The 8,750-nt window shown below is 48.6% G+C and overlaps 1 pseudogene; it reads left to right on the top strand.

Annotated features, from left to right (window-relative positions):
* The first annotated feature begins 2,868 nt into the window (after positions 1 to 2,868).
* LOC137357602 (U2 spliceosomal RNA) lies at positions 2,869 to 2,977 on the top strand (annotated as a pseudogene).
* The last annotated feature ends 5,773 nt before the right edge of the window (positions 2,978 to 8,750 follow it).

Genomic DNA, 8,750 nt, shown 5'->3' with positions numbered 1-8,750 from the left:
AATGTCACACAACTCAATACTAATGCATTTATCGCAAATATTTAAGCAGAAAACCCATACATTGAAATGATGCAGCTGTGAATGGTAAAATTAATTAATTTGGCAAAAAATTGAATCACTCTATATTTTGTGAAAACAGAGTGGAATAATTATTTCACTCTCTACTTTTGGTGCAAGAGGTTAGATATTCATACGAGAGGGTGCCGAGATAACTAAGCTTAAATGAAAGAAGTATGAATGGTAATGTCCATTTAATGTTTCAAAGATCGACACCAATCCCAATCCATTCCATGCTGAATGTTTCAGAGACTGAAACCATTGTGTTCAAGATGTGAATCTGCACATGATTCTCAGCTGCCAATGTTAACACAAATCTGTTTCTCCACACAGATTACCCCCAGCAAGACTATGGTAAATATTTTTATTCAAATCATTGATTGTCAATGTTTTGTTTGTATCAATGTCCAGAAACAATAATTCTGACATTCAGAGATAATGTTCACAATACCCAAACCCAAATCCCTTCACTACACCTCCCGCTACTCTTTGGCTCCTTCTTCCATGTTCTAAAACTGTTACAGGTGTAACTTTCCCCAGTTGATATTAGTGACAGAAATGCATTCACCTTCCCCTCTCCCACTATTTCAACAGCACCTCATTCCCAACCTCAAACATTGCCACCAAGGGCAAAGACAGCGTCCTCTCTCAAAGGCGACAGTGGCGGATTTCAGCTGCTGCCCAGGAAATCTAACCGACTGGAGCAAGGATTTCCTGAACACATCAGGACTCTGTCCTACTCTGAGATGTGATCAATGGCCAGACCACAATGTAGATTCATCCAAGTTGATATTTCAACAAACTGGATTAAAAAGTGCTGCCCTCGTATCATACAAGAGTGAACCATTTTTCCCACAATGAGCTGTTTAACAGCTGCATTAAACAGCGGACAGAGGAATGCCATACAACTCAATACTGTCCATTAATTCATTTATCACAAAGATTCAGGCAGAAAACTTATAAATTAAAATGATGTAAAATAAATTGTTTTGGAAAAAAATTTCAGCCAATTCATGCTTTGTGAAAACAGAGATGAATAACCATTTCCTTTGTTGCAGGTGGGTAAATATTCCTACAGAGGGTGCAGTGATCAAAAAGTTTCAATGAAATGCGCATGTGTGATAATGTCCATTTAATGTTTTAAAGTTAGACACCAATCCCTAATCCGTGCAATACTGAACGTTGCGATTCCTGAACCAATTTTGTTCAAGAGGTAAATCTCCAATGGTTCTCAGCAGACAATGTTAAGACAAATCTGTTTCTCCCCACAGATTACCGCTGTAAAGACTATGGTAAATATTTTCTTCAGAGAATTTATTGTCAATATTTTGTGTGCATTAATTTGCACAGACAGCAATGCAGACACTGAGAGGTTGTATTCACCACACCCAAACCCAGATCGCTTCCCGACACCATCTTACGGTTCATTGCCAGCTCCCCATACTGTTCGAGGTATAAATTTGCGCTGGTTGATGTTAGTGAGAGAATGCATTCAACTGACCGTCTCCTACCATTTCACAGCAGGAAGTTCCCAACCTCAAACACTGTCACTGAGGAGAAACTAAGCGTCCTCTTGTAAAAGCTGCAGTGGCGGATTTCAGCTCCTGCCCAGCAAATCTCGATTTCCACTCCCACCCTCAGATAGTGATTACATTGGGCGTCTTTCCAATACACTTATTGCGAGACAGTGAGAGATTCCCTGGAATTCTCGGCCATGCGCTGGAGGGACAAAATGTTCCAGGGAACACAGAGCAGGATCACCACTGCAGCAGAGGCGGATTTCTGCCCAAACATCCTTCGGCAAAAACAGTCCTCAGCACAAGGACTTCAGTGATGGGGAGAGACTGGAGAAGCTGGGATTGTTCTCCTTAGAGGAAAGAATGTTCGGGGGAGATTTAATCCCGATGTTCAGAATTAAGACAGTTTTTGATGGGGTAAAGAAAGGGATATTGTTCAACTGGCAGCAGGGTCGGTAACCAGAGCTCACAGATTTCATTAATTGGCAAAAATGTCATGTGGGAACATGAGGGAAACTCGACACAGTCCCCAAACAAACCCGCCACTGAAATTGTGCAGCTACTCTCAAGATTGCAATGAATCAAATGGCTCGATTCTGTTACCTGGGTCAAGAGGCATCAGCAACCTGCTGGACAGGCCACATTCAGGAACAGCATGATCAAAGAAAACAACTGGAGCAAGGACTTCCTGAAGAACTTAGGACTCTGTCCTACTCTGAGATGTGATCATTGGCCGGACCACAATGTAAATGTAATCACTTTGATATTTCAACAATTTTAACAGTGCCGCATCTGTATCATGCAAGAGTGAACCTTTCTTCCAATTAACTGTTTAACAACTTCATCAAATAGCGGACAGAGGAATGTTACACAACTCAATACCAATGCATTTATCGCAAATATTTAAGCAGAAAACCCATACATTGAAATGATGCAGCTGTGAATCGTAAAATTAATTAATTTGGCAAAAAATTGAACCACTCTATATTTTGTGAAAACAGAGTGGAATAATTATTTCACTCTCTACTTTTGGTGCAAGAGGTTAGATATTCATACGAGAGGGTGCCGAGATAACTAAGCTTAAATGAAAGAAGTATGAATGGTAATGTCCATTTAATGTTTCAAAGATCGACACCAATCCCAATCCATTCCATGCTGAATGTTTCAGAGACTGAAACCATTGTGTTCAAGATGTGAATCTGCACATGATTCTCAGCTGCCAATGTTAACACAAATCTGTTTCTCCACACAGATTACCCCCAGCAAGACTATGGTAAATATTTTTATTCAAATCATCGCTTCTCGGCCTTTTGGATAAGATCAAGTGTAGTATCTGTTCTTATCAGTGCTTATTTGATTGAGAAGAGACCATGATCATTGCCTTTTGATCCTGGGGAAGCTTTGAGTAAAATGGCTATAACCAATTTTCGAGCTTCGGGCCAGGGAGTGCGCAACACCGTTCAGGTGGTCGTGAAGGACAAGGAAGGAGATGCACCGGTCGATCGCACCTTCTTCATCAAGAAAATTCTCTTCGATTGCTGCGGATTTCAAGCGACGGACGTCTTCTGCCTGCAGGATTTCCCCAGCAGTGGATACTTCGACGTGACGTTCCGGAACGTGGCGGGATGCATCAAGTTCCTGAAGGCGTTCAAGGAGAAAGGGGACCGGGCGCCACTGTCGATCCTCACAGCGGAGCCGCTCTTCACGCTTCCGTCACAAAGGGACCGGGTGGTGACGATTCACCTCTACAACCCCCATGTTCCGGTGGTGGATGTACTCACCTTTCTCACCAGGTACGTCGAGGTGGCCGGCAGCAGCACTGATGTCAAGGACCCCTTTGGGATCTGGACCAGCAAGCGGCAGGTCAAGGTGACCTTGAAGGTAGATCCCAGTGGAGCCATCATCCACCCTCCCTCCAGCTTCGCTATCGGGGGAAGTCGAGGCTTCTTGGTCTACGCTGGGCAGCCCAGAGTTTGCCGCACCTGTGGCAAATCTGGTCACATGGCAGCCAACTGCAGCACGGTTGTTTGCAATAACTGCAAGGAGGAAGGCCATCAGACCAAGGACTGTAAGCAGACTAAGTGTTGCAACTTGTGCGGTGCGGCAGGCCATCTCTACAAGACCTGCCCCAAACGTTGCCTCAGCTATGCTCAGGCGGCAAGGTCCAAGGAAAGGCCGGGAGAAGGTTCGACGAAGGCGTCCGCTGTTCGAAAGGAGACCAGCAACCTTCTCTGCAGTGAAGAACTTCAACCTGAGAAGGAAGGGGAGGCAGCTGAAACCAACGACCCAGCACCTACCCAGCGCCCGGAAACCCCTCCTCCACAGACAGAATCAATGGAGGAGGAGGCAGCAGATGGACAAACAGGTCAGTGGCAAGTGGTCCAGAGGAAAACAACAAAGAAAAAACATCCCAAAGCCACCACCCAAACCAGTGGCAAGAGGAGGCTCTCTTCTGAATCAGCCTGCAACAACTCCTCTTCACTGGACGGGGAAATGCTGGAACGACAGCCCCTTCAAAAGAGGCGGCAGAACTCCGAGATGGATGATAAAGCATCCCAGCCCCCGGACACTGGAAGCTGTGATGGGCCCGGCGTGCCCCAACCCCAATGCCCCACACGTAACGACGTGACCAACGCACCTCAGCTCCGGGACACCGGGAGCAAAGACACGTCTGGTGCACCTGAGCTCCGGGAGACCGGGAGCTGTGATGTTTTCAAGGAGGAACAGATGGAAGCAGCTGAGGACAACCCAATCCCCTCTGCCTACAAGACCCCCCCCCCCCCGATGTCACCCGAGCGGAGCAAACCCTGCATGAAAAATCAGGAGGGGTTTCTGAGCCCAACCAACGTGAAACTGCTTGCGCACACGATGGGTATGCAGGAACATCCCGAAGGAATGGGACTAGCGAGGACAAATGGTATGGGAAGCAACAACTAATTTTTTGTTAAAAATGGGTGTAAGAATTGCTTCCATTAATGTGCGTAGCATTAAATCTACTACGCGATGTGTTTCAACCTTGGATTACCTTGCCAAGGTCAAAGCTGACCTACTGTTTCTGCAGGAGTGTGGAATACCACACCTCAGCACCTACAGGCAGTGGTCGCGATGGTGGTCACACGGGCCATCGATCTGGTCGGGGGGTAATGATTGCCGTTCCTCCGGCCTGGGTATTCTGCTGCGGGGAGGTAACTTCACCATCTCCGAAGTTAAGGAGGTGGTGGGCGGCCGCCTCCTCGTAGCAGACGTGATGGACAACAACGCTCCGCTCCGGTTGATCAACGTGTACGCCCCGGTGCAACGCAGCAAGCGGCTGACCGTCTTCCAGCAGCTCCCACTGCTGCTGGCGATGTCCAGGCCGGTCATCCTAGGCGGTGACTTCAACTGCATCATCGATGTGGCTGGACGATCCGGCAGTGACGACAGCAAACTGGACGCTACGTCCAGATTCCTCATAGAAACAGTTAAGGATGCCAAACTGCACGACGTCTTCAGCAAACCTGCAGACGGAGCGCAGCGCAGATACACATGGTCAAGATCGGACGGGTCTGCCCGTTCCAGGATTGACTTCCTGTTTGTGTCCCGTGCTGTCACGGTCGGATCCACCGACGTCAAGCCGGTGTTCTTCTCCGACCACTGCCTCTTACTGGCCGACTGTCACTTACAGGACGACCAGCGGGTTGGCAGAGGGACGTGGAAGCTCAATGCGACACTGCTGACCCCAGAGAACGTTGAGGAACTCAAAAGGGATTACAAAGGTTGGAGGACCGTGAAACCCCTCTTTGAGTCTCCAGTTCACTGGTGGGAAGCGATTAAGGAGAACATCAAGAGGTTCTTCATCCACAAAGGTGTTCAGAAAGCGAGAGAGAGACAGAGGGAACTGTCCCGACTCCAGAAAATTATGCAAAATCTACTCCGGTTGCAGTCAATGGGGGTCGAGGTCAAGGAGGACCTCCAAGAGGTGAAGAGCCAGCAGGCCTCGCTCTTTGCCAAGGAGGCCTCCAAGATCATCTTCCGGTCCAAAGTCCGCTCCATCGAGCAGGATGAGACGTGCTCGCGTTACTTCTTCCAAAAGGTACACAGAGAGAGCTCTGTTATCAGCAGCCTGAAGGAAGAAGATGGCTCGGTAACATCTTCGCAGTCCGACATACTAAGGATCAGCAAATCCTTTTATGCTGGGCTGTATGACGCGAAGCTCACAGACAGCAGAGCCTCCCAGTCCTTCCTGTCATCTATCACAGAGGTCTTAGATGACAGCAGGAGGGAGGGACTGGACAAGCCACTAACTCTGGACGAGCTGACAAAGGCCGTCGAGTCTTTCGAGACGAGTAAAACTCCCGGGAGCGACGGCTTACCGGTCGAGTTGTACTCGGCCCTGTGGGACTGGGTCAGCCCGGACCTGCTGGAAGTATACGAGAGTATGCTCCTGGCTGGCAGCATGTCAGAATCCATGAGAAAAGGCATCATCACCCTCATTTACAAGCAGAAGGGGGAGCGGGCAGAAATCAGAAATTGGCGGCCCATCTCACTGCTTAATGTTGATTACAAGATTCTGTCCAAAGTCATAGCCAGTCGAGTCAAGTCTACTCTGGAGTTGGTGATTCACCCTGATCAGACCTGCACTGTACCCGGCAGGAAGATCTCTGATAGTCTCGCGCTACTCAGGGATACGATCACCTATGTACGGGACAGGAGGGTGGACACCTGCCTCATCAGCCTGGACCAGGAGAAGGCTTTTGACAGGATATTGCACACCTACATGATGGACGTGCTTTCCAAAATGGGGTTTGGGGAGGGAATCTGCAATTGGATCCAACTGCTCTACACAAACATCAGTAGCGCAGTCTCAATCAACGGGTGGGAATCTGAAAGTTTCCCGATCAAATCTGGAGTCAGACAGGGCTGTCCTCTGTCCCCGGTCTTGTTTGTTTGCTGTATTGAACCCTTTGCTGAGTCTATTAGGAAGGATGCGAGCATAAGAGGGTTGACAATCCCAGGCAGCGGAGGCACTCAGGTCAAAACCTCCCTGTACATGGATGACGTCGCCGTTTTCTGCTCGGATCCGCTGTCCGTGCGCAGACTGATGAGCATCTGCGACCAGTTCGAACTGGCCTCGGGAGCCAAAGTTAACCACGGCAAGAGTGAGGCCATGTTCTTTGGCAACTGGGCTGACCGATCCGTTGTCCCCTTCACCGTCAGGTCAGATTACCTGAAGGTGCTGGGGATATGGTTCGGAAGGGCCGGGGCATGCACCAAAACATGGGAGGAGCGAGTAGCCAAGGTACGACAAAAGTTGGGCATGTGGGGGCAGCGATCTCTCTCCATTGTGGGTAAGAACCTGGTCATCAGGTGCGAGGCGCTCACGTTGTTGCTCTACGTGGCGCAGGTCTGGCCCATACCCCACTCCTGCGCCGTGGCAGTCACCCGAGCCATTTTCTGCTTCGTCTGGGGATCTAAAATGGACCGGGTCCAGAGGGACACGATGTTCAAATCTCTGGACAAGGGCGGGAAAAATGTACCCAACGTGGCCCTCATCCTGATGACCACCTTCGTGTGCGGCTGCATCAAGCTGTGTGCAGATCCCCAGTACGCAAACTCCAAGTGTCACTACATGCTGAGGTTCTATCTGTCCCCGGTGTTGCAAAGGATGGGCCTGGTCACATTGCCGTGGAACGCTCCATGCAGTTGGGCGGTGCCGCACCACCTATCCTTCGTGGAGCAGTTTCTGCGGGAAAACACCTTTGACCACCGGTCCATCAGGCAGTGGTCTGCACGGAATGTCCTCAAGGCCCTACGGGAAAAGGAAATGGTGGATCCTGTCGGATGGTTCCCCGAGCAGACTGTCAAAGTCATTTGGCGGAATGCCTCATCACCAGAACTTTCAAACAAGCACCAAGACGTAGCTTGGCTGGTGGTGAGAAGGGCCCTCCCCGTCAGATCCTTCATGCACACCCGAAGTCTCGCCCCCTCCGCACAGTGCCCCCGCGTTGGCTGTGGTGGCGAAGAGACGGTCACCCACCTCCTCCTGGAATGTGCCTTTGCAAAGCAGGTGTGGAAAGAGATGCAGTTGTTTTTGTCGAGGTTCATCCCAAGCAGCTCTGTAACACAGGAGTCTGTGCTCTACGGGCTGTTCCCAGGGACGCACACCGAGACAAACATCAACTGCTGCTGGAGGACTATCAATTCGGTGAAAGACGCCCTTTGGTCTGCCCGAAACTTGCTGGTCTTCCAGCGCAAAGAGTTATCCACCACCGAATGTTGCCAACTGGCACATTCCAAGGTCCAGGACGACATGCTGAGGGACGCACTAAAGCTTGGGGCAGCCGCAGCAAAGGCTCAATGGGGAAAGACCACAGTGTAAGGTCCCCCCACCAAGCTGAACTGAGGGGCTGGATCCATGGGAAACCCCTCGAACTGTATCGTTGATATTTTCATTTGCTGTAAATGTGAAACTGTAATTGGCATGACAATAGTGAAATTGAAGGGTTGTGAAGAAACTCATGATAGTATAGAAGGAAACTGATCTCCCTTGCAATGTTTGTACGTTTTGGTGCTGTTTGAAACTGTTTGGCAATGTAATTTTTACAGATTTTTATGAATAAAGTATATTTTGGAAATTAAAAAATATATATATTTTTATTCAAATCATTGATTGACAATTTTTTGTTTGTATCAATGTCCAGAAAGAATAATTCTGACATTCAGAGATAATGTTCACAATACCCAAACCCAAATCCCTTCACTACACCTCCCGCTACTCTTTGGCTCCTTCTTCCATGTTCTAAAACTGTTACAGGTGTAACTTTCCCCAGTTGATATTAGTGACAGAAATGGATTCACCTTCCCCTCTCCCACTATTTCAACAGCACCTCATTCCCAACCTCAAACATTGTCACCAAGGGGAAAGTCAGCGTCCTCTCTCAAAGGCGACAGTGGCGGATTTCAGCTGCTGCCCAGGAAATCTAACCGACTGGAGCAAGGATTTCCTGAACACATCAGGACATTGTCCTACTCTGAGATGTGATCAATGGCCAGACCACAATGTAGATTCATCCAAGTTGATATTTCAACAAACTGAGTTAAAAAGTGCTGCCCTTGTATCATACAAGAGTGAACCATTTTTCCCCAATGAGCAGTTTAACAGCTGCATTAAATAGCGGACAGAGGAATGCCATACAA

The sequence above is a fragment of the Heterodontus francisci genome, chromosome 48 (assembly GCF_036365525.1).
Source record: "Heterodontus francisci isolate sHetFra1 chromosome 48, sHetFra1.hap1, whole genome shotgun sequence".
In the NCBI taxonomy this organism is placed as follows: domain Eukaryota; kingdom Metazoa; phylum Chordata; class Chondrichthyes; order Heterodontiformes; family Heterodontidae; genus Heterodontus; species Heterodontus francisci.
This window is presented reverse-complemented; position numbering and strand designations above follow the sequence as displayed.